The sequence below is a fragment of the Macaca nemestrina genome, chromosome 11, assembly GCF_043159975.1.
Source record: "Macaca nemestrina isolate mMacNem1 chromosome 11, mMacNem.hap1, whole genome shotgun sequence".
In the NCBI taxonomy this organism is placed as follows: domain Eukaryota; kingdom Metazoa; phylum Chordata; class Mammalia; order Primates; family Cercopithecidae; genus Macaca; species Macaca nemestrina.
Window position 1 is genome coordinate 126,610,806 of NC_092135.1, and position 27,491 is coordinate 126,638,296.

Genomic DNA, 27,491 nt, shown 5'->3' on the forward strand with positions numbered 1-27,491 from the left:
TTTTGAGAGATAAAATAAGTTCAGTTTCTTTATAAATTAATCATTAATGTCAAAGGCACATTCATGCAAGACCAGCATAGGGACCTGTGTCAGATTAACAAGATTTTCTTGAAGCATTAACTGACCCCAAAAAAAGGCTGTAAAAGTTACGAAAAGCTTATGAGAGTTATATTTTATGTTCTGGATAAAAATTTTATAGATTGTATGCAAAATTTTAAAAAACAAATTTAATTGTCTTTATGCTGTTTTTATCAGAGCTTATTGTTTGGAAAATTAAGTCTTCTCTCTCAAAAAATGAAGGTTTTCACCTTTTATTCAAAAATCCTTGAGCTATCACTTTGGTCAAATGAATGACTTATTTACAATGACTTGTGATATTAAGTGTTTTAAACCTTTAATATTTGACAAAGTTTCCAAAATCAAATTACAAATTATGTCTTTTTCTTATCTAATTAATCATTTAAAATATTAGGTTCCCTAAAGTCCAAAAATGACATAATTTGGCTTACTTGGTATAAAAATTATACAGGAAACATTGTCATATATGCAATGGTGTTTGGTTTTCTTTAGGCTGTATTTGTGTAAATATGTTATTGGTATTCCAAAATCATGGGAAACTCCTATAATTCTGATATGACTTAGTGTACATTATCAGTAATAATTATAATTGTTAAATTACTGTGTACCACAGCAGTAACAAATTTTCTTGTTAATTGTGTATTTGACTAGGGCTGTCCTAGAACCTTTTGTCATCCACAGACAATTGTTGTCTTGTTTTAGTCCTCCACAGAAGGTGGTTTTGTAATCAGCTATGGAACTCTAATAGGTTGTCTTAAATTCAGGTTTCTGATAACTTTGGAGATTGTAACATTAGAATAGAGAAAAAAAATGTTCAGGACTCTCACAGAGAGCTAAAATGATCATGAATGTCAGGCAAAACAGGAGTTAACTGCATGAACTGAACTAATAGAAGACTAATCTTTTTAACTTTTAGGTTAAAAAGTTGCAATCCTTTGTTTTGTTTTTCAGAGCCAAGAAGACTTTTCTTTTAAGCTATTTACACTTTTAACAATTGAGTAAAGTACACTCCTATGAACAAATTTTGGAGCATATTTATTTCTCTCTACCTGATTTCTCCAGAATTTGGAAACCATTTGTGAGTATTCTTAACTTGTGACAATACAGTTATTTACATAAGTGCATAAGAATCTGTTTTCATTTATTACAGGACACAACTGGAGAAGCTGGTTATTTTGCCAAGGCTTTGACTGGAATGGTGTGCTTTCCTTTAAGGAATCAAACTTGACTTATGGAGTCAATAACAGTCCCTTTAAAAACTTGCCTCCTACCTTTGTCTACACAGCCCCTATAGAGGGCTCCTGACCTCTGGTAAGTAAAGAATGTCACTTTCTGAAAGGCCCAGGAGCCTCAAGTTTATCTTGGAACCTCAAGAGGACAGGATCACCCAACTCATAGTTATTTGATGGCACAAATCCATGACTTGGCTAGGCTTTAAAAAAGTCTTATCTGATATTCCTTCTATGGAACAAAGTTTCATCAAAGCCAATTAAAAAGCCTATGTAGATATATAATTATTATTGCTTTACTATATAGAAATAATTAGGCCAAGTATAATAAAGCAAACCAGTCCTACCATGATTTTTCTTTTGTAAAAATGAGAAACTGGAGAGAAAAAATATGTTTCCGAAACTATAGTACATTTGTTGTTAGATTCTAGTCTTGCCTGATGTTTTTCCATTTTTATTATGTTCTATCGTTTGGACCTAATTCTAATTTTTCTTGGCTACAAGTCTTAAAAATAATGTTTTTAATTCTTTTCCTTCTTTTTTCCCGTTTTTTTCTTATTTAGAGTCAGTGAAAACTATGCTATGCCTTCATAAAGCCCTGTGAGCTGAAGCTAGACAACTTAAACTTCAGAAAAATATAACCACAACCTATTTACATAAATAAGCCACTTTCATACCTGCCTACTAATGTATGGACTTCAGAGTAATGTAGCCTATATCAATTTTCCAGGATTGTTCTTTTGTTCATTGTGTTTTTCGTTCTTCCTCCCCCTATTTTCTCTTCACAGGACATGAGACTTCAAAACCTTTTAAAAATGAGATTTCCTAATAACTTGGGACCTACCTGTCTAGGAATAAACCATCCTAGCCATAAGAGATCAGACAAAACCTGGCACTAGAGATTTATTTTCTTCTAAAATGCTTTCTCCAAGAGATTTTTAAAAACAAAAGGGGGGAAATGTGAAAGGAAAATATCTTGGGCCCCCAAAATCACTAAGCTAAAGAGAAAATTCAAGCTGGAAACTGTTTAGGGCAAACCAGCCTCCCATCCTATTCAAAGTCATCCCTTTGTTGAGATAAATGTATATCTGATTGCCTCCTTTGGAAAGGTTAATCAGAAACTCAAAAGAATGCAACCATTTGTGTCTCACCTACCTGTGACCTGGAAGGCCCCTGTCTGCTTCAAGTTGTCCTGCTTTTGCTTCAAGTTGTTCCAGCTTTCTGGATTGAATCAATGTTCATTTTACCTATGTTAATTGATCTCTCATGTCTCCCTAAAATGTATAAAACCAAGTTGTGTTCTGACCACTTTGGGCACATGCCATCAGGACCTCCTGAGGCTGTGTCGTGGGTATGCGTCCACAACCTTGGCAAAATAAACTTTCTAAATTAACTGAGACAGGTCTCAGATTTTCAGCGTTCATAATACAGAGTGGCTTTTTTATGGTAATGTTTTATAACAACACAAACGTACTTTGTCTTAGAGCCGCTTCACATGCTAAGACTTTATAAAACGCCATACCGAAGAGACCTCTTTAGTTTGTCTCTTATGATATCCAAGAGTGGTTTTTGTATAACGCTGTTTTTTTTTTTTTTTTTTTTTGAGACGGAGTCTCGCTCTGTCGCCCAGGCTGGAGTGCAGTGGCGCGATCTCAGCAAGCTCCGCCTCCCGGGTTTACGCCATTCTCCTGCCTCAGCCTCCCGAGTAACTGGGACTGCAGGCGCCCGCCACCTCGCCCGGCTAGTTTTTTGTATTTTTAGTAGAGACGGGGTTTCACCGTGTTAGCCAGGATGGTCTCGATCTCCTGACCTCGTGATCCGCCCGCCTCGGCCTCCCAAAGTGCTGGGATTACAGGCGTGAGCCACCGCGCCCGGCCTTGTATAACGCTGTTTTATTACATAATATTAACCTCAAAAAGCTAGGAATGAGAAAAAAAAAAGAATAAAAATTAGGTGTGGAGGACCTACATGAATTGGACTAAGTATTTTGGAGGGACATTTAAAAAGACTTGAAGATGAAACAAACCAGATTTCTTATGGAAAGAAAAACATTGCAAATATGTGGCTTTTTCAGAGGTAATTTATACTAATAAAGTAACACTATTTAAAAATATAAGGAAGTGCTTTTTCACAAACTGCAAGATGATGGGAAAATTTAACTTTAAAAAATAAATTAAGATGAATAACTGAGAAAATTTTGTAAAATACCAATAATTAAGAATTTTCACAGATAATAAAAATATTAAAATTTTATTTTAATATTAAAATTTTACCACAAGTGAAAGATAATTATTGGTGTTTGAATAGACAGAAAAATGAAACAGAAAAGAAAGTCCAAAACTGCACCCAAGCACATATAACAATTTAACTGATAATAAAGTTGTCAAATGAGTTTAAAAAAAGATGAATCATGTAGTAAATAATCCTAGAATAATTAGTACATATTGTTTCACAACCAGTCACACACATTAGTCTTCTTATTACTCAAATTTGCCAAGCATTTTATGCATAAATTTGCTTTTCTCTTTTCCCAGAATGCTATGCCAAGCACATGGCTGCCTTATTCTTTCCCTTTTTTCTTTTCTTTTCTTTTTTCTTTGAGACAGGGTCTAACTCTGTTGCAAGAGCAGTGTCACAATCATGGCTCAAGTAGCAATCTTCCTACCTCAGCCTCCTGAGTAGCTGGGACTACAGGCATGTGCCACCATGCCTGGGTAATTTTTTATTTTTTTGCAGAGATGGGGTCTTGCTATGTTGCCCAGACTGGTCTCAAGCAAGTCCTGGATGCAAGCAATCTACCCACTTCACCCTCCCAAAGTGCTGGGATTACAGGTGTGAGCCGCCATGGCTGGCCATGGCTGTCTCATTGTAATCTTCAATTCAAATGTCAACTCTTCAGCACTTCTGCTTACTACCCAATTCCCCCATACCACTATGACCAAGTCAGCCTCTTTTCCTTTTATCTGTTTTTCTTTATAGCTATTATCATGATTAGAATTTTTATTGCTTGCTTCACTAACTAAAATGCCTGGCATACAAAATCTGGCCAATAGATATTTGGCTAAGGAATAAGCTAATATTGTAGAGAAAAGACAATTTTTTAAAAGTTTCTAAAATCTCAAAATTTTATGTCAAATATCATGACAATTAAGAAAACATAACAGTGAAAAACATTTACAAACATAGGAAATTAGCTATAGATTTAAACTTATAATTAAAAATTATTAGCTTCCCAATAGAAGAATTGTGAAACGGAAAAGTGGGTGATTCACAAAGGAATAAATGCAAATATCTATAAAAATACAGACAAAATTAGACAACTAATAAAAGAAATGAATATTAGAACAAGAAAATATTTCTACTTACCTTTGCCAAATTGACAATGACTCTATAAATTATTTTTATCAATTGTAGCCAATCAGACAGACAAATATTTCACATATATGATATCTCTGCTTGATCAATTTCCTATTGCTTATCAGGAAAAGAATTCCAGTCATTCTTCCACCACATGTTTGTTAAACACTTAAGTCTCAGAAGCACCATTCATATGGTGGAAATTTAACAATGAAACTGAAAATGTCCCTGCACTAAACTATAGCATGTATTATGTGCTATATACATTATATAGTGAGATTGACACTAAATAGATGAACATCGATCAGTGAAAAAATGTGTGTACAGAGAGTAAAATATTGAGAAGTGATGGAAAGTGATGAGAGCAGCTACCTTAGATTGGATAATGAAGAACAGCCTCTCTGAAGTGGCATTTAGGCTAAAGCAGAATGAAGAAATTGGCTGAAAGTGCAGCGTTGGAAAGATCAAAATGAGGACCTTCCACTCAGAGAATGCTAATACAGGGTGCATACATTATGGAAAAGCTTAGTGTTAAGAACAAGAGAGCAAATGTGTGTGATAGGTTGATTGATACTTAATGAAGTCAGAGAGATTATGCAGGATCCAGGTCAGGTAAGGTTGTCTACACCAGGGAAAGAATATTAGATACTAGATGAAATGAGATGAAATTGGGAGATTTTTAAGCAGGAGAATAATGTACTTCATTTATGCTTTATAAAAGATTACTGTGACTGCACGGTGGTGAACTGGAAAGTTACACAAGGATAATGAAATCAGCACAGCCAAGCGGGAGGATGCTGTAGAAATTCAAGGAGGTGATAACGACTTGCATTATTAGGATGGTGCGCAGGGAAGTGTATAAAAGTAGATGCATTTGCAGTATTGCTTTGAAGGCAGTTAAGTGGGTGTAGTGATAGATTTATGGGGAAAGGAAGAAGAAGCATTAAGAAAACACCTAGATTCTTGGCTCAAGAATTCCTCAGAGAAGAAAAGGATGGACCATCTGACTGGAGAAGGGACAGGTGGGCAGAGAGCCCAGCAGATGCTAGTGTGGAGAAGTGTCTGTGCGTGTGGACTAGACCAGAAGCTGATGCATTTCAGATCCTGCTGCTGTGGACAGGTCAGGGTTTTCTTCCCCAGTGCTGTGATGCTACTACCTAAGTCTGTCAAATTAGGCCATCACTCCAGGGAGAAAGTGGATAGGGAAATCCATTGCTCCCAAAACTTATGTTTGCCCTGAGTTGATAAAAGCTGCACTTTCTGCCATGAGGCATACGGAAGCTTGAAGCAGAAACTATATTATATAGACTACTCATTTGATGGTTTAAAAATGTTATGCTGTGTATGTACCTAGAGGAATATGTTCCTGCTAAGCTCCATTTATTACGTTTCCTCTGTGTGCCGAACTATAGTAACATATTTACATGTGCTAGTCACTTAGTCCTTACAAAAACAATTCAAGATTATCCCCATTTTTCAGATGAGAATCTTGAGTCTCAGAGGGGTTATGAGATTTATTACTCAGTTTGAAGTGAGAGGGCCAAGATTAAAATTCTGTCAGGACTGAATCAAAAGTCCACAGATTTTTGCATCTGTGGCAAACTTCCATGAACGATCTCTCATCACACCATCTCTTACTGAGGAAGTGACGCAACCTGAATCAGTGTAATGTGGTTATTTTCTTCTTATGTCCCTGGGGCTAAGGAGCATTTCATTTCTAAAGCTCAGCACTTTCTGGTAAGCAGTTATGCTCTTTTCCTGTAGAAGAGGAACGAGAAATTATTGTGCTCATAGGGATTTTAAAAGTTAGAGCAGTGGAACTTCTAGTGCTGTTCTTCCTCACCTCTCTCTTCTCCTTTCCCATTTTTGTTCTCAGATGACAACCTTGCCTTTTAGTTGACTGAATGTAGTGAAGATATCAGACAGAAAACTCCACAAGTAGCTGCCACCATGTCAACTTGCTCACATGCACTTGGACCCAGAATTCACCTATTTCTGTTTGAGAAGAAATGTTCGGCTAAGGAAAGAGAAGGTATTGAATAGCCTCTGATTTGGACTGATTGGTGCGAGTGTATCTGTGTGCGGCGTATGTGTTTGCATGTGTGTGTGTGGTAGATAGTATGTTCATGTGTGGTGTGTGGTATACATGTGTGTTTGTGTGCTGTGGCACATGGTGCTGTGTGGGGAGAGGAAGGGAATGGTTGACTACATGAAGAGCTCTCTCGAGGTGAATTATCATGAAATTAAAGTAATCCCAGTAACTATGGTGAAGCACACTATTCTAGTTGAGTTTGGCCGCACAGCTTCATGCAGTGCAGACAAAGAGCTGTATCTAACCAGGGTTATGGATGAGTTGAGCAGGATGGGAAGAAACGGAGCTGATTATGAATTCAAAGTCTTTATTATAAAACTTGACTCTGTATCACTTCCAGCCCTACCACCACCTCATGTCCAATATGATCCCATTTCCAGCTGTTCCCTTCTCCCTCTTGCTCAGTTCAGTGCAGACATACTGGCCTCCAGGCCTGCTCCCAGCTCAGGGTCTTTGCATTTACTCTTGCCTTTGCCTGGTATCTCTCTGGACCCCTCCCTGTCCTCCTCTTTCTTTAAGTTGTCATGCAAATGTTACATGCTGCTGAGGCCTTTCCTGGCCACTTTACAGAAAATCCACTCTACCTGACATCCCATGTCTGCTTTATTCTTTCCATTAGCCTCGCCACCTGAGTATCAATTTAATTCACTTGTCTTATTTATCTTGTTAATTGTTTTATGTTGAATGTAAGCTCAATCAGAGTAGACATATTTGTCTTTCATCGACATAGTTCTTTACTCTAGTTTCCCTTCTACATCCTATCTTTGCTCTACATGACTACTTAATAAAGCAATGATATTTGTTGAAGAAATGAACAAATGAATGAATGGACAGATGGACAGAATTTTAGCGAGTAAGGAATAAGACATGACAGGGATGAGGGATGGTGAAATAGTGAAAGGCTTAAAGACTTGTAGGGCCCACTGGGGAGCTAAGAATTGTTGACATTGGGGTATCAGAGGGATAGAATGGGGAAAAATGGAGGGGGTGATCATAGTATGGGATAAAAATATAGGCAAGACAAGGTTTCTAAGGTATAATTATGGGAATAAGATGTTGAGAAGTGAAAAGTATTAGCTCCTTAAAGGAGAGGAGGCCAAAGAGGACATATTGCATAACAATTGAAATCACCAAGAACAGGCTTGGATTTGGAAGAATGACTGTGAAACAGGAACTAATCTTCAGAGAATCAGGGGAGTGATCTTGAGTTAAGAGAGACTGTGATAAGGAGGGAAGGTGCCTGGTAAGCCTCCTAACATGAAGTTATGAGTTTTAAGAAAGAGACAGGATATGGTTTGGAAGTGGCCCTGTGAAACAAAGAGAAAAGGTAGAGGGAAAAAGGCACATGGCCTACAGGGCTGTGGAGAAAGCTGAGCCTGTGGTATTGACTGAGGACTTCTCTCCAGCTGGGGAGGTTTTTGTTGTTGTTGTTGTTGTTGTTGTTGTTGTTTTTTGTTTTGTTTTGTTTTTTGGGTTTTTTTTTTTGTTGTTGCTACCATATAGAGAACATATAGAGAAATTTATACCTGAGGTAATGTACAGATGGGGACGAACTAAGAAAAACAGAGTTCAACATAAAACCCCAAACCTTAATAATGCTTCAGGTCTTAGTTATGATTTAATTTTTAAATTAAACAAAATAAATATGTTTTGTGTATTTTCCACATTTCCAATAATAAACACATATTACTCTTTAATCAGAAGATGACCCAAAAAACTTGATGTTTAAATTACCATTGAGGGCACAACCGTATATACTTAAAAAAAATTACCATTCAGGTTTTATGTCAAAGCATCCTTGTTGATCTTCAGCAAATGCAAATCATCCAGGGGTTTGTGACTCCACCTTGCTGCCCTGTGCAAGCTCTGCTGCAGCATTTCCAGATACCCACTGCCCTGCTATTCCTTTCCCCACTATTTTCATGTGTACCTGCCTCAATGCAATTAAATGTTGAGAACCTGATTAGGCCTTCTGGAGAGCCGTCACCAGGCCACAACACTGTCCTGTGCTACCATGCTGACCTGTGATACCATGCTGACTAGTGACATTTTTCAGACTGAAATACGAGGCCATTATCAACTTTTACCTAAAGCTGTTAACTCTAGTAACAGCTTCTAATCCACTTTGATTATAGACATTTTGGTGTATCACTCTCCTTCACCTTGACTCCATTATTACCACCAGATTAAATATATTAGAAGTTTAATTGAGCTCTAATATTAATTAACAAACTTCAAGTTCTGGTCGCAGCATTTCAAACTAAGGGACATACACATTCGGCAATTAAGTTTACAATTAAATAGAGATACTGAATTAATAAGCATTATATATATTTAGTGTTTTATAATTAAAATAATTTTTAAAATACATTCTTTCATTCCAACACTAAACTAATTTAAACTATTTGCCTTCATTAGGACATAAACTTAATATTGGTTATAGACTCTTGTTTTCCTGACCATTAGCTTAAACAATAGCAAAACTATTTAGCATGTACAGCACAGAATGTAAGAGATCAAGGTAATCAAAATTATCATTAACTGGTAGGATGAATTTGTCCTTTCTCCTTTTAGCCTCCAGCAGTCCTAAAAATATTGTGCAATTTGAAGTCTGTAAAAGGGTCAAACAAGTTGACTAGACTGTGCCTGGTGGAAAGAATTTAAAAGCAAATTTTTTCACTTGCTTTCTATCCAAAATAGTGTCTTCAAATTTTAATTCAAAAATGTTGTGCTTGAGCTTTTTATCTGCTTTAAATTTGTTTTTCTGCTTAAAAATAAGGTGGGGATGTTTTCATAAAAAAATGACAGTGTTGTGATTCAACCAGAAAGGAACGTAATCTGTAAAAATCTGTCTTCGGAAAAACAATTCCTTCCCTTTGGAGGGTATGTGGTTTGTTGGTTCCAATGTAGGCATTTTTTTTTCTTTTTTTGTGTAGCTCCATGACAGCCAGGTTACTTATCTCTCTTCTCCCTCCACCTTCTTGATAATGGAATGGTCTGACTGTTTTTAAAGTATTATTGATGTATAATTGATACATAAAAAGCTGCACATACTCTATGTATATAATTTCATGATATAAGCATGCGCCTATGAAACCATCACCATGACCATGTTGCTGAACATATTTATCACCTCCAAACATTTCCTTGTGTTCTTTTGAGTGTGTTTCTTGTTTTTGCTGTTTGGTTGACTTGGCAGGGGTTGCTGTTGCTGTCTACTTGTGGTAAGAACATGAACATGAATTAATGTGAATTGAGATTTATTATTACATGTAAACTAAAGAAGCTTTAAAAGTCTAAGACCAGCAAGGAGACTGAACACCCAGTGGATCAAGTGCATGGCCTTCCTGAACAGGAGAGCAAATAACCTAGCAATGGCAATGCAAGATAGCAACTCCCAGGAAAGGGGTTACATTTTATCCACAGCAGCACTAGAAACAGTTCCTGGGTACATCTTGCTTTTTAAGGCTGCTCTTCAGAGGAACAGCCAGCATCTGTCACCCAGTAGATTAATTCCCAGGAGTCTGGAAATGAAGTGACCATAATCTGCCTAAATCAGGAAAGTGTGTGGCTCTCTGTGAGGGGAGCACAGGGAAGTGTAACCTGGAGGGATAAACCAGTACAGGCTAAGAATTCCTGCTACCTCTCGGAAATGCATTCTTTAGAGAGTCTGGTGAACTCTAGGGAGATTGTAAGTACAAGAACTTGCCGTCCAAAGTTTCACACCTACATTAAGTTCTGTAACAAGAGAAACTTTGAGGAATTTAATGGTGATACCCTTTATGTGCTATTGTACATGTATCAGCCAATAAATGGAAGATTAATTCTCTATCCTCCCTCACAGGGTCAGATGAACTGTTGAGTCCTGGGCGACTCAAAATTCTGGTAGGATCTGGCATGAGCTTAGAGGATGATTGTCGGGGAAACGGGGCTCTGAGCCTCTCAGATGTCCAGGAAGTCAGGACTTTTTCAGAAAGGGCAGCATGCTGGGAAGAGAAAGCAGTTCATTTGTGTTGTTGTATCAAAATATCTTAGACTGTTATAGCAAAATACCTAAGGCTGCTCTTGAGAGAAGCAAGAGAAATAAACTGTGAGAAATGTACTGTTCACAGTTCTGGAGACTGGGAAGTCCAAGATCAAAGCACCAGCAGATTCAGTGTCTTGTGAGAGTTCATTCCTCCTAGATGGCACCTTCTATGCATGCTCACATGGTGGAAGGGGCTGGGGAACTGCTTCAGATTTCTTTTATAAGGGCACTAATCTCATTCACAAGGGCTCCACCCTCATGACCTGGTCACTTCCCAAAGATCCCACCTCTTAATACCAACACACTGTGTATTCAATTTCAACATATACACTTTGGGGGAACACAAACATTGAGATCATAGCAGAGAGGAGAGGAAGGGCCCAAATTTTCCTGCAGCAGAGAAGGCTGCTGAAAAAATAGCAGACGGGCAAACACACAGAGAACAGTTCCTTATAGCTACTGATCAAGACAACCTTCATGTTCTCCTTAGTTTGACTACACCCCAGAGGGGCTTCTCCTACTTCTAGGAACCTGCCCTCCCTCTCACCCTGTCCTTATATAATCCAGTTGCCGTAACCCCTGCGGTCTCTCCCTGACTTTTCTTAGAGTATTTACTTTAGGCACCTGCCATTGTAAATTCGTTTTCTGCCCCTTTGTGGTGTAAATTTTTAGAAGGCTTCTGCCAGTTTTGCAACCCAGGACTGTCTTTCTTAAGCACCTTGCAGTCATCCTTTTTCAATGTAGTCATCAAGATTGATGATGCCCTTCTCTCCCAGTCTCCGCGGGAAGGTGATATAGTTTGTATATTTGTCCCTGCCCATATCTCACATTTAATTATAATCCCAATGTTGAGAGAGAGAGTTGACTGGATCATGGGGTGGATTTGTCATGAATGGCTTAGCGCCATAACCTTGGTGGTGTCCTCACTACAGTGAATGAGGTTTCATGAGGTCTGGCTGTTTTGAAGTGTGTGGCACCTCCCTTTCTCTTTCTTCAGTTTTCTCCATGTGAGATGCTTGCTCACCCTTTGCCTTCTGCCATGATTAGAAACTTCCTGAGGCCTCTCCAGAAGCCAAGCAGATGTCAGTGCCATCCTTCCTGTACAGCTTGCAAAACTAAGTATGAAACAATTAAATCTCTTTTCTTTATGAATTACTCAGTCTCAGGTATTTCTTTATAGCCATGCAAGAATGACCTAATACGTAAGTGGGGAGCCTAGCTTTAGCGAAAGCCCTGCTCCAAGTTGTAAGACTACCACTTGTCACAAAGATAGGAGAAAATTAGCTTTTTTAAGGTAAAGCCAATTAACAAACACAGGTGATCTAAGATGCCACTCCTGCTCAAACTGCTAAAATCTTTCCTATCCTTTATTTCAGGGGAACTAAGCATCTAGACTTGGTCTGTGCTTTCTCCCCTATTTCCCCATAGTAAGGGAATAACATCAAGTTTTGTTCGCTCATCCTGTCCAGTGAGGTTTTCCTTTAACAATAAACACAGGAGCCATAAGCCCTCTTATGTGACTTACATGCAGAGAAGTAGGGGAATCCCTAAAGAACAAAGGATGTAGCATTCTCTTTAACCTTGGCAATTAGTGATTTCTGTTTATATAGAAGAATAAAGGAAGGTGGCCATTCTTGCAATTATTATGGAGCAAATTGTAAACTCTACATATATGTTGTGTCTTTACTATATATGTAGTGAAGACACCAAAAAACGAAAACTATGAAAGAATTCAACAAAGCAGATGGACAAATGTAAGCTTTTAAAACAAAATGTTGCTTTATGTTTTTAAAATTCACTTTCAGTGGTTAATATTCTTCTGAACTTCAGCAAAAGTTGGTATTATAAGTATGAATAGATTAACACAGAGCTTATTACAAATAAGGTCTTCCTTACATACAATTGAGGTCTTCCATAATACTATATCAGTATCTACTTTTTCTGTAGTGTGTACATTTATGGGAAATACATTCTAAGAGCTGACATAGTGAAGTCTGCAGGATGAGGTGTTTAATAGCCATACTGAAGAAGCATCATGCTGAGTCAATGTGGGAAATTCCATTTTCAGAAACTGAGTCCAAAAGGAGCGTAAATAGTCCCTGTATTGTTGACAGGCAGAAGCAAGCTCTGAGAAGCAACTGCAGAGATCAAAAAAGACGGAGTCAAAGACAGAACATAAGCAAAGGAGAGAACACTCGGATTAGAAAAAGCACCTTTTGGTATTATAAAGGAATGAGAACATGGCATTAGAAAAACACAGAAAAGAAACAAATGTTTATTAAACTCGGGCAATAAAGATTTGAACTAAACTTTAAACTATTGCGTTAACAAGATCTGTCACAGGTGATGACGACATGTGGATACAAATGCATCAAAGATTCTAAAGCAGACTCGTGTCAAGAACTGTGTGTGAAGTCCAAAAGAGGACCAGTAGGATCAGAGATAAGAGGAGTCCAGAAAAGAAAAACAGAGAACTGGTTCTTTTTGCTTCAGTAGATATAGCCAGGGAGTCACTGGGAAGGAACTAATAAGTTAATGTGAGTATCCTATGTACATATTCATAAGGTTGCAGGTAAAAAATATCCTATGGCTGCTCTACAATAAAATTAACCTTCCATCTCTTTTTATGTAGTTAATTTCAACTTATTATTTAGTTGTTCTCTTAAAGACTCTATCAAAAAAGGAATAGAAATCCTCATACTTTACAGATAGGAATATTCATTTGTGTAGCCATTTTAAAAGTTAATATAATAGTATTTAGTGAATTAATTATGTCCCTAGCCTGGATGTTTACCATAGAAACACTTTCACACAGATGCATTAAGACATATGTATGAGAAAGGTGATCATAGTCAAGTGATATCAATACCTACCTACCAATAAAGGATTGTTGACGGCTAATGTGATACCTCAGTTTTTGTCTTTTTAGTTAAAATTTCAACAAGAGATGCACAGCAAAGGAAATGTAGCTGTTTCGTTTTTTTAGCGTAATTTATTGCAAAATAAAAAGTGTTTTATTACAAAAAAAGAGTAATTTGTTGCAAAAGAAAAAGAATATTTTAGAAGTTAAGTGCAGAATAAACAGTGTACCCTGAGAGAGAGAGGATTCAGGGCTGGCTACTTGTAAGGATGAGACAGCACAGACTGGCACAAGGGAGACTCCCTTTATGGGAGTCTTACGTGGTTATTCATAAGGAGGTGGGAAGATGTTACTAGAAAGCTAGGTGCACATGTGCAGTAGTTGTACATGCTTGTTCATATGTCATATGTCTCATTAGCATCTGGAATATCTACCCGGGGTGTGTTATTTGCTATTAAAATGAGCAAAAGGTCAATTTGAGGACACATAAAATCAAATTTCACACGCTCTCTAAAGGGGAAAGTCCTTACTGAAGATAGCTTTGCTTGAATGTGCTCAATTACAATGCGAATGCTGAGGCTTATTGTGTTTACTGTACAGTCACCACGGTTGCTGTGTCCCAAGAACATGGTCACTTCATTGATTGCCTACCCTGCCTTAAGAAAAATTGTAAAATATGATGTATGATGGAATAATATATGGGGTGAGAAGACATTAATTTGAACTTCACAAAACAATGTGGATATAGATCTCTCAAACATGGTCAGTGTTTAAATGTATAAACACCTACATAATAATAAAATGTATAAATACATACATAATAATTAATGTATAAAATGTTTAAATGTATAAACATATACATAATAATAAAATGATATTTGCAGATTCACATATATGTAAAGGGTGTATTTGTAGGATGCACATTAAATAAGTATATTAAGAAAGATTTGTGGGATAGGAAAGGAGAGGTGAAATAAAAAATAAAACAAAATCAGAGATAATTATTTTGCAGACAAATACTACCATAAACTTTAAAGTGGTTTACCTTAAATTGAGTAAGAATTTTGAAAACTATTCTGAAAAATCCTGAGCTGCTCTAAGGGAAGTTGACAGTTTCCCTTTGTGGATGAAAGAATTAATACCACCCCCGTCCATATACTCTCCTCAAAAACAATATATATCCATGTTGATATCATTTGGATATGTATCCCTACTGAAATCTCATGTTGAAATGTAATTCCCTATGCTAGAGGAGGTGCCTGGTGGGCAGTGATTGAATCGTGGGCAAATTTTCCTCTTGGTACTGTGTCCTGATGGTAAGTCAGTTCTCATGAGATCTGCTTGTTTAAAAGTGTGTAGCTCCTCCCCAACTCTCCACTCTTGCTCCTGCTGCACACATTAAGGGCCTGCTTCCTCTTTGCCTTCCGCCATGACTGTAAGTTTGCTGAGTCCTCCCCTGAAGCCAAGCAGGTGGCCTGCATCAGGCTTTTTGTACAGCCTATGGAACCATGAGCCAATTCAATCCCCTTCCTTCCTTCCTTCCTTCCTTTCTTCCTTCTCTCTCTTTCTTTCTTTCTTTCTTTCTTTCTTTCTTTCTTTCTTTCTTTCTTTCTTTCTTTCTTTCTTTCTCTCTCCTCTTTCTTTCTTCTTTCTTTCTCTCCTTCTTTCTTCCTTCCTTCCTTCCTTTCTTCCTTTCTTTCTTTCTTTCTTTCTTTCTTTCTTTCTTTCTTTCTTTCTTTCTTTCTTTCTTTCTTTCTTTCTTTCTTTCTTTCTTTCCCCCCCTCCCTCCCTCCCTCCCTCCTTCCTTCCTTCTTTCCCTTCTTTCTTTCCTTCTTTCTTTCTTCTTCTTCTTCTTCTTCTTTTTTTTTTTTTCAGAGTCTTACTCTGTTGCCAGGCTGAAGTGCAATGGTGTGATCTTGACTCACTGCAACCTCTGCCTCCTGAGTTCAAGCAATTCTCCTGCCTCAGCCTCCCAAGTAGCTGGGACTACAGGCACCCTCCACCACGCCCAGCTAACTTTTGTATTTTTAGTAGAGACAGGATTTCACCATGTTGGCCAGGATGGTCTTGATCTCTTGACCTTGTGATCTTCCTGCATCAGCCTCCCAAAGTTCTGGGATTGCAGGCATGAGCCACTGCAATCCCATCTCTTTTCGTTATAAATTACCCAGTCCCAGGTATTGCTTCATAGCAATGAGAGAACAGACTGATACACATGTTCTATTTCCTCAAACTTGTCCATATGTCATGTTACATAGCAAAGGGAAATTAAGGTTACAGGTGGAACTAAGGCTGAATAATCAGATGAATTTTATGATGAAGACATTATCCTGGATTATCCCTTGGGTCCAAAGTAATCACAAGTGTCTTTAAAAGATAGAAGAGAGGGGTAGAAAAGCCAGTGTCAGAGTGATGCAGTGTGAGACAGACTTTACTGGCCATTGCCGGCTTTGAGATGAAGGAGGGCCATACACCAAGGAGTACTGGTGGACTCTAGGAGCTGAAAAGGGTGAGGAGATATATCTTCTCCAAAAGCCTCCATTAGAATTATACAGTCCTGCCAACACCTTGAGTTTAGCACAGTAAGACTCAATTAAGATTTCTGACCTCCATAATTATACATTTGTGCTTTTTAAGCCACTAACTTTATGATAATTTCATATAGCAGCAAAAAGAAACTAATACATCCATTTTTATAAACGTGCGTGTGTGTATGTGCACACCTCAACAACACTTGCAAAATTGACATCTTCAAGGCAATTATTGGAGTTTATCTTAAAAAGTGAATACACTCATTTCCAAACTGACATGCTATAATTTGCATTGTTCCCAATCCCCAATAAACTGAAAAATACTCTCAGTACATCCAAAGTGATATGAAAATGTCCAACCGTAAAGACAACTCTATAAGTTATATTTTTATCTTATTTTATTTTTTGAGACACGGTCTCACTACCTTACCCAGGTGGGACCATGCCTGGCTAAGTTTTTAAAATTATTTTTTATAGAGATGAGAGTCTCACTATGTTGCCCAGGCTGGTCTTGAATTCCTGGCCCAAGTCATCCTCCTACCTCGGCTTCCCAAAGTGCTGGGATTATAGTCATAAGCCACCATGCCAAGATCAGTAAGTAGTATTTTAAACAGACCACATGATATTCCATACCACATACTTACTATAAACTAAATATAAATTTCTATAAAAATGTGAAAAGTACCCAATGCATAATTTCAAAACTAAACCATTTAAACTAACTGAATTTATTAAGGAGAAATTAATTATAGTAAGAAGAAAATTAATTATAGTAAGAAGAAAATGTGTGACATTTTGAAGACCTCTAAAATGCCCTTTGTTAGCCTATCATAACATAGATTTTTACATTTGTTGATGAGAGTGAGTGAATAGAAGTGACTTTAAATGACAGTCTAGTTACTTCTAAGGAAGCAGATGAAAAAATTTATGCTCCATTGGTATGCATCTGGTTAAGATATGGCCCTTTGAATTAGTAATAGACTAAAAAGTCAAGCATGCTACCTTTTCCTATTTTTTCATTCCATACTCATTGAGAACCCTTAGGCCAGCCATTAAATATCCAAAACAAAACATCAAAACTATTCTGAGCAGCAGGATGCATCAGACTTTTCTGTATTATGAAGAGAGCACATTTGACATAATTCTGGAATGGCAGCAGACACCAGTGTCAAACTTGAGCTCTGGTTAAAGTCCTTTGCCTATCTTTAAATGAATCTTTTAGCATCTTTCTTGCAGCCTTTTTTTTTGTTGTTGTCTTAAACGTTAACAAAGAAGAAAGGAGATGATACTGCCCAAGCCCAGGGACCAGTACTACCTGCTGGAAATCTATTTGATGGAATCCAGAGCTGTAAGGAAATTCCATAGAAAACAGAAAAAGTAGAAAAATTCAGGCTTCTCTTCTTCGACCCTCATATCTTCTAAAAATGCATCTCATTGGGTGGATATACCTAGAAATCAGAGGACAAAGAAGCGTGGAAAATATATGTCATTAAGACACAGATGAGAGCAGGGGAATGGTAGAAAATGAATTTGAGAGGAAACCTAAAGGTGATTGACATGCCAAACTGTGTCACAAAATACATGAGAAGGGATCCTGCCACTTCTGCGAGAACTCCATGTAGGGATGGTCGCATGTGACAGAGATAAAGCAATGTTTACACCTCATTTTATTTCCACTGACTATGAACACATCCACAAAGACTCATTGGTGTAGATGGGGTAGTAATTGCACAATTAATCATTTGGATTTGCTTGCATAGATACAATATTTTACCTAAACAATACAACTAGATGTGGGTCATATCTTCTAGTCACTTTTCACACACAGTGATGAAAACACCCACTATACCCTAACTCATCTTGTGTATTGGGTGAAGGACACTGTTGCTTATTATTAGATTTTTGCCTTGTTTTCATAAATTATTCATAATTCACAGACATATATTTTCAGTCAATTTTAAAGGGCAAATCTGTAAGTCAGAGAGTGTGGGATGGAGGGAGCTTATTGCTTATAATCCAATCACACCTTTTCACATAGTGATACAAAGAATTCAACTTTGGGTAATTCCGAGTTATTTCTAAAACCAAGACTCTAAAATAACAAAATACCAGAGGCGCTACTTAAACTGGTGAAATTATTGTTTACATGTAAATTGTTTCAGTGTTCATTACGAAGCTAACACGGATGGATTTTAGACATAGCACAAATGAGAGAATTTTAGGAACAAAAAATAAGACAAAGAACATTTTTCTTTTTTTTAGTTGGAAGATTCCAATGGAAAGTGATAAATAATGTTGAGTGTCTCTGCCCAGGGCACTTGTTAACTTTCTTCCTGATAATCGGCTTCTCACTCACTCTCTTATTGCCACTGTGAACCATCATGGACTCTATGAACATTTCATACATTCGGTCGTGTCTATGGTAGTATTGGTCCTGCAAATAAATGCTTCATCTCTAAAAATTGTGACTATGTTATGTTACATAACAAAGAAGATTTTGAAGGTGTAATCAGTGTTACAGACCTTAAAATAAGAATACCAGTCCGGCCGCAGTGGCTCACACCTGTAATGCCAGCACTTTGGGAGGCCAAGGCGGGCAGATCACTTGAGTTCAGGAGTTTGAGACCAGCCTGGCCAATAAGGTGAAACCCCGTCTCTATTAAAAATACAAAAATTATCTGGGTGTGGTGGCAGGCGCTTGTAATCCTAGCTGCTCATGAGGCTGAGTTAGGAGAATTGCTGGAAGCTGCGAGGTAGAGGTTGCAGTGAACCAAGATCGTGCCATTGCACTCCAGTCCCAGTGACAACAGCGAAACTCCATCTCAAAACAAAACAAAACAAAATAAAAAACCAAAAAGCAAAAATAAGGAGATCATTCTGATGGAACCACTAAATCTCATGTGCCCTTAAAAGCAGAGAACTTCCTCTGGCTGGGGTCAGAGAGATACAGCAAGAAAAATTAGAGGTTAGATACATCAGAAGGATTGTCTGTGATACAACTCTATGGCTCTTAGATGTAGGATCCACGAACAAAGGTTAGGTAGAGGCCTGGAGCTCATGGCACACTTGAGAAGGAAAATGACAGCCTGTAGGAGCAAAACTGTACTCTGGTTGACAACTATCGACAAAACAGAAACCTCAGCCCTACAACTACAAGAACGGAATTTGGTCAACAACTTGAATGAGCTTGGAAATAGATTCCCCAGAGCTTCCAATAAGGAACACATTCCACATTCCAGTTGCATCTTCTGCCATACCTGTATTTTGTTCTTTTTCCCAAGCGCTCCAGGCCCTATCATCCTCTCAAATCATTACACACAAAGCACTTGCTAGAACACCCCACTTCTCACCCTGAGGAAGGCCCATCATCTTTAAGACATCCTCACGGATTTTACTGTCACTGTCTTTGTTTCAAGGTTCTCTCATATTGCTTTAATCACATTCCTGTTTAGTTGTCCAATCAATATTAGCACCTATGTTGTATCCAATGGTCAACTAGGTGTATATTAGTGAATAGCACAGATACTGTTCGGGTTTTCTATGAAGAAGATGGAGGATAAAGAATAAGGAGATGAAGAAATAGAGCGACTCCAATAGGCTTATGGCATTTTCTAGTCAAATACAATGTATTTCTTTACATGCATATCTCACCAAAAAGCCATTTGAGCTCATGGAAAGCAGATGATATGTTATGTGTCATTTGATGAAGGAAATTATCCTCAACATCCTCACATATCCTGTGTCGGCTGTGACTGGCACAGGAATTATGGATGGCTTCATGGACCAGACCAATTCAGACAAGAGTTGGAAAACTAAGGAATCAGAAGCCCAAGAAAAAGAAATCCACCTTTCCTGAGAAACGAGTTATACAACTGAGTGCATAGCCAAGTGTATTAACTGACAAGCTATCCATTTTAACAAAGAAGTCATATCTCAAAGGGATGCTTGCTGACATTAGGACAGAGCACCAATGGGAGAAACAGAAAGGATCAAAGGAAAATTAAAAGCTCAAAAAGGGAAAACAAATATACATTTATTTCATTTAGTACTCTTGGAGAAAACTTGTAGTTGTGTATATTTAGGTTTGCCCCCAAATATGCTTGCAAAAGTGGCAAACAATAACGGGCTTAGGTCAATACGTTTAGCAGGATTCGCTTGTAGTAAGCCTGTTGCTTGATGCTATTTGGCCTGTAAACCTGTTTCTATGAACACTTTGTGTTTGGCAGAAACTATTTAATGTAAGATTTTATTACCGTTTCCTTTTGCTTTTCTTCCATCATTCCCCTCTAGTTGTGTGTAAAAAGATTAATGGGCTGGGCACGGTGGCTAATGCCTGTAATCTTAGCTACTCAGGAGGCTGATGCAGGAGAATCACTTGAACAGGGGAGGCTGAGGTTGCAGTGAGCTGAGATCATGCCATTGCACTCCAGCCTGGGCGACAAGAGCAAAACTCCATCTCAAGAAGAAGAAAAAAAAAGATGAATGATTATTCTCTTTGGATATACTTTTTTTTTTTTTACATTTTTAATGCCACTATAAATGTTCAAAAGTGAGGAGATATAAAATCTCTTGAAAAATTTATTTGAAACTGTTAAATTCTCACTAGAGTTCAAATATACTCTCTCTACTCCTTCAATTATTCATTTCTTAACTTAGTTTAATCTTAGCTTTTTAAAGTCTTTCCCTAACATTACCAATTATTTCCATGTTTTATCTTCAGTTGGAATTTGTCTGTCTTCATTTTCGTTTTCCTCTTCATACTGTTCAACAGTTCCTTCCATTGGCTTCAAAGATATTAATCTCTCCCCATTTCATTCCAGCCCCTTTAACTGTTAGTTTTCTTGTTGAAACTTCCCCTCACATCTTATTTTCAAATGTGTGTTTTCCCTTGGACTCAGTTCTAGCTGCATCTCTCAATTCCTCCCACATTCTGTTTTGAGAATTGAGATCCTCTTTGGTAATAGTATTTAAATAAAACAGTAGATTACCTGTGTCAAGAAGGCTTCATTGTTTGCCCAGAAAAAAAATAGAGATGCTTTATAAAATTTCTACAAGTCAATTTATTGGAGACTGTACTGTTCACCTGTACAAACAACTTGCTTATCAACCACAGTATACTTACTGAAAATCACTTTAAAGTCCTTACTTCTCTGTGCCCAGCAGTCTTAAACTATTATATCAGAAAGTTGACTCATTCCTGATCAATTCCTCTGCTTTAAAAGATCTGCCTTAAGCCACTGGAGCTCAGCCCAGAAACTGCTGTAAATATTGCAGCAATTCTGACTTCCCTTTCTGAGACACTGTTAAGACTCCATCAAGGTGGGATGTCTCTTCCTGCAATAAATTGTAGCTTTGCTTCATTAACAGGCTACCTGTTGATCTTTTAAGAAATTCACCACTCACTAGATGAATCTCCAGGCTCATGATTTAGGCTGCTGTCACTATGTTGGTTTTCACATATTATATATGTTTGTGTCTCTATGTCCAAGATGTATCTCTAGTGTGCCCCCTTCTTTCCATTTCCACCAAGACCACCTTCAAACAAACCATCATCACCTCTCACCTAAATCACTACCCAATCTATTGTCCCTAATATATCCATTCAGTCTTTTAAACTTTGAAAAAAAATCTTAATTTTATTTTTATTTGAGATAGGGTCTTGCTTTGTCACTCAGGCTGGCGTGCAATGGCACAATCATGGCTCACTGCAGACTTGACTTTCTGGGGTCCAGGTAATCCTCCCACCTCAGCCCCTTGAAGAGCTGGGACTACAGGTGCATGCCACCACACTCAGCTATTTATTTTTTTCTTTTAGTTGCTTATGGAGACAGAGTCTCCCTATGTTGACTAGGCTCATCTCAAATATCTGAGTTCAAGCGATCCTCCCGCCTCCGCCTCCCAAAGTGCTAGGATGAAGATCTTAATCTTGGCTGACGATTAAGTTAATAATGATTCCTAGGAGGAAGAAATATTTATCTTTAGTCCAGCAACTCGGTTTCTAGGGCAGTAATTTGTTAAATTAATTAAATGTAAGAAGAACACGTTTTTAAAATTTAGCCTGTATAATCACACTTTAAATAGAAGTATTTTATCTATTCACATAAATATATCTATTCTATCATATATCAATCTATACATGGCGGTTGAATGAATATTCACTAAAGGTTAATGATGGGTTTTTTGTCCATGTGGGAAATTTTTAGGGTTATTTAGTATTTTTTGTACTAATTCGCTATCTGATTTGATATCATAGTCTTATATATTTTTTGAGGTAAAGTTTATTACTCTAAAAATTAGCATACACTCACACCAAAACAATTTTTAAAGTATGGTTTTATTATGACTGAATTATAGTTTGTGAAGAAGACAGATTATTGCCATCAAGAAGACTCAGAAAAGTTAATCAAATTAAGAGTCTATGAGCAGTGCAGTGTAAAGTTATTTCTGACTTTAATAAACCTATGATGACAATAAGCATGACTCTAGTGCAGACATAAATCTTCCAAACCCTAAAATACTTCCCCTTTGTATTCAGTTCATCTTTTTAGGTAGCCTTTGTTTTTGGCATTCCACAAATTGTTTCTATCATATTTTAAAACTGATTGTTCTTTGTTCCTGGAGAACCTTTTCTTAAAACCATTTCTCCTCCCCTATCAGCTTGGATTGCTCCTTTCTGTAGTCTGCGCACTTAACTTTCACCATCTCACCATCCTGAGAGTCTTCCTCACTGATCTCCAGGGCTGGATGCATGGTTTGTCTGATCTCATTTCTTCTTTTTACCTGGTATATCATATTTTTCAGCAAGCACCTTCCTTGTAAAATGGAAGAACATTTTTCTATGCCCTTGCAGATCAGGCAATGTGTCATTATAGATGCTTATTTTAGTTGGATATTAACTTTTAATTAGAAATTATTTTCTTTAAGAATTTTAAAAGGAACTGCTCACTAGGTTTCCAGCATCCAATGTTGTAGGCAAAAAGTGAGAAGACAATGTGTTTCTCATTTGTTTGTAAATGACACGTGTCCCTACCCCAAATCTCGGAAACTTTTAGTATCATTGACTTTACCTTTTGGTATAATAGCAAGTTAAAACTGTGTATCTAGTTATTATCCCATTGTAAGTATTACGATTCCAAAATATTTTTTTAAACATCAAGAACAAGACAACTCTACAGAAGATTTATTTTCTTGAATAGATAAGCTACTAAATAATGAATCAAACAAAAAACACTGTGTCTCCTTCCTCTGGCAGATGAAAGTGCATTGAAGATGAAGAGCTGTCTGTTTAAGCACAGGATCCAACATGGTTTGAGCCAGTATTGGCCTTAACCCCGCTAATGCTGATGCATTTCATTGAAGGTGATCCTGGCATTTGGAAAAGTGAGGAATGACTTTGGACTGAGATAGGTAACAATGACTAAAGATCTAAACTGAAACTATCCAAAAGATATAACCTGAGCCACATAGGTAATTTTAAATGTTCTAGTGGAGACGTTAAATAAAGTAAAAATAGACAGGTAAAATTAATTTTAATTAATTTTTATTTAAACAAATATATCTGAAATATTATTACTTCAACATTTATGAAAACAAAATTATAGGTAAGATGTTAACATTGTTTTGATTTTTATACCAAGTATGCAAAATTCAGAGTGTATTTTATACCTGCAGCTCATCTCGATTTGCCCTAGACACATTTCAAGTGCTTGATAGACACATGTGTTGGTCAGTGCAGATCTAAATAAAGAAATCAATTGCAAATTTCTTGACTACAATCTCTCTGCATTATTTATGGAATATATAGATAGAAAGATATTATTGCCTCTGAAGTTTTACTTTGTAGTAAAAATAATAAGAAAGAAGAGAAAAGGGAGGAGGGTGAAGAGTAAGGTTGGAGGGAGGAGGAGGGGGAGAATCTTTGCTGTCATTCTCTGCACATCCTGGCTTATGTCTGGTTCCCATCCTTAGTGTTTTGTCTTACAAATTTTCCCATTGGGAGCCTTTGTCTAACGCCATTGGTTAGAACACAGAACCTGGTAGATAACCAATGAACAATTTTATTGAATTCACTTATCTAAGTGTGACTTATTTTATCTATTGCTAAGAAGGTGGAGATGCAGTCTATGAGTGTTTGACTGTATTTTGGCTTTGGGTAAGAGAGTATCAGGTTAGCATTGGCTCTAGTGTGCTCTTTCATCAAGTTCAGTTTTTATTTAAAAGGCACCTAAAGTGAACTTAGATACTAAAGCTTATTTTAAAAAGTAAATATCTTGGAACCCCCACAGAGCAATGGTTCTCAAGCTGTGGTCCCGATCAGCATCTTAGGGGATCTTGTTGGAAATGTACATTCTCTGCTGGGCGCGGTGACTTACGCCTGTAATCCCAGCATTTTGGGAGGCCCAGGCGGGTGGATCACCTGAGGTCGGGAGTTCAAGACCAGCCTGGCCAACGTGGAGAAACTCCGTCTGTACTAAAAATACAAAAATTATCCGGGCATGGTGGTACATGCCTTCAATCCCAGCTACTCAGGAGGCTGACTCAAGAGAATTGCCTGAACCCTGGAGGCAGAGGTTGTGTTGAGCTGAGATCGCACTATTGCACTCCAGCTTGGGCAACAAGAGCAAAACTCCATCTAAAAAAAAAAAAAATCTCAGGTTCCACTTCAGAGCTTCTGAACCAGAAACTCAGAGGCGAGGGGCAGCATCTGTGGTTGAAGCAGCAATTCAGGTACACTAATGTTCGAGAGCCATAGTCACAGAGTTCAGGGCAAATGCACTTTATTATTGTTTTATTTTATTTAATAACTTATGTTTGAAAACAGTAGTTATTAATTGTGGTTGTGTGAAGGATGTCAATGCACAATATGTGACAAATTTCCTTTGGTCTCAGAATTAGTGAAAGCTTTGCTCTTGACAAAAACTAGTACGTTTTTTCCATAATGAGAAATTTTCATAGTGACTTGCAGTTTCACTTTGGCTACTGATAATTTCGGAACTAAATGTGAGATTTATTACTAACAATCCCTCATAGAATAGAAGGATAAATAAATCAATCTCAACATTAGGTAAATAGTTCCTCTCCATAGGTAATAAAGGTTGAAGAAAATGTATAACCTATCCAAAAAAAATCCCCATTATACCCAAACTCATCAAATTCTGTAGTTTAATCACTTCATTAAAGGTTTCAATATTGGCCCCATGAAGAGCACAGATCAATGATCTTTTGAATTAACATGATTTGAAATACTAGGAACCAAAAGATGCCCTATGTTTCTTTCCCAGGCCCCTGACCTTGTTTAGTCACATGGCAATGGAAGTTATAATTTATAGTATGCTTATCAAAATGCATCATTTTAATGGGTGAAACAGACTTGGTGTCTGTTACTTTTAAAAACATGAGCACAAGGGAGTCAAGCACAACAGGAATCTACAAGCTTCATGTAGTTTCATTCAAGGCCATCAAAAAGGCTAGATAAAGATGAAAGTACAGAAATAGGGAAGAAATTAAAGAAATGTTCCCTTGAATGCCGTATTTATCCAGGTTTCCTAAGGCAAAATTCCATATTAATATTTGGGTGCCAGGGTACATACATGTAATTGCAGGTGACGGGGTGGGGGATAGTTAAATGACTGTCTTCTTATTGTGAATATTATTTTGAAACAGTGGCATAGTCAAACATGACTGACGTTCACAGCAAATGTGGCTCAGAGAGTTTCTTTTACTCAGCTAATGAAAGACCACCAGAATAGGGAATTTTTTTTTATTATAAGGGCTACTTAATGGTACAGTGGTCTCTAGGTGGCTGCTAATCTTGGGTTCATTCTCCACACCACCACAGCAGAATTAAGAGTTGAGGAATTATATGGAAAAAGTAGGGTAGAGGGAATATGGAAGACAGTAATGAATCAGTGGAAGTTGATAAACATTTTACATTCTCTCCAACAGGCAACAAAGAACAACATAAATAAACAACAACATCTGTAAATGACATGTGCCGATGCAATATTACACATTGTCCTTTAGAATCAAGTGTTAATGCTGTGTATTATCACTTATTTCCTGAATTTTTCAAAGTCTTCCTTCAGTGCAGTTTCAAGGAGGTGCTTATACCTGTGTTTTCCTCTGCTGCTGATCAATGAACCGCCAACAGAGATTTTGTTCTACCTCTGGCCCTTTTTCCAGGTACTGATTATCCATTTAGTTTTGTGATTGAGAGTTTATATTCTTGCACCCAGGATTATACTCTGGTTCCACAGATATGATTACTTGAGCTTCAGGAAATGATAAAATGCTTGGAAACATTGTGGAAAATTCTTGGAAATATTCTATGTAACCTATTTGGCATAGCCAACAGGGGTGTTCTGATAAGGCATATAATTAAACAATAGCTAATTTAATTATGAGTGGAATTGGGAGATAAATTAGTACCAAGTATCTCTTTCATCTTAACCACAAAGGAAAGATTGAAAAAAAAATATGCTAAATCCAGTCCACAGAATCAGCAATTTTTTTCTGGAAACATATTAGTTCATTCTCACACTGCTATGAAGAAATACCCAAGACTGGGTAATTTATAAAGAAAAAGGTTTAACTGACTCAGAAACTTACAATTATGGTGGAAGGTACCTCTTCACAGGGAGGCAGGAGAGAGAATGAGTGCCAGCGAGGGAAATGCCAAATGATTATAAAACCATCAGATCTCATGAGAATTCACTCACTATCATGAGAACAGCATGGGGGAAGCCGCCCCCATGATTCAATTACCCTTCACCATGTACTTCCCATGACATGTGGGGATTATAGGGATTACAATTCAAGATGACATTTGGGTGGGGACACAGCCAAATCATATCAGGAGGATTGGGAATGCTAAACCTATGCATTTGATGAGTAGTTTTCGAAACATTGGCATGAAATAGGAATTACTTTTCCTAAAGAAAAGTATTTCATCCCTTCCTTTTCAGAGTGAAATGTGTCTTTATTCATGAGTACAATAAACTACCTGGAGTCATTACATGTACTTATGGGATTTATATAGAGCAATGCATTTGAGCATCTGAAATAGAGTTCCAAACTATATCTTCTCATGAAAAATTGTTTTGCTTTACATATTCCTGTGATCTTTTATTTCTACATTGCTTTTCTGTCTGCTATCACCCCTCTCTCCCTTATCCCAATCCCCTCAGGTATCACGAAGCTGCCAACTATCAAGATTGTGCTGCCTGCTTTTTTTAAAAATTAAGGTTTCTATCTTCAGTATCTTTATGTCTTCAGTCCACTTTATTTAATCTTTTATTCATTTTTCCAGTTCAAGCTC

At 37.4% G+C, this 27,491-nt stretch overlaps 2 long non-coding RNA genes across 2 annotated transcripts in view; one reads left to right on the top strand and one right to left on the bottom strand.

Annotated features, from left to right (window-relative positions):
* The window catches only part of LOC139357018 (uncharacterized), a 125,705-nt gene that overhangs the window by 51,081 nt on the left and 47,133 nt on the right, over positions 1-27,491 (bottom strand). The gene's annotated exons all lie outside the window — the stretch shown is intronic.
* Positions 6,546-27,491, top strand: part of LOC139357017 (uncharacterized) — an 89,289-nt gene continuing 68,343 nt past the window's right edge. The window contains exon 1 of the long non-coding RNA XR_011609620.1: positions 6,546-6,696. This is a non-coding gene — a long non-coding RNA (uncharacterized lncRNA). The remainder of the gene's footprint in view (positions 6,697-27,491) is intronic.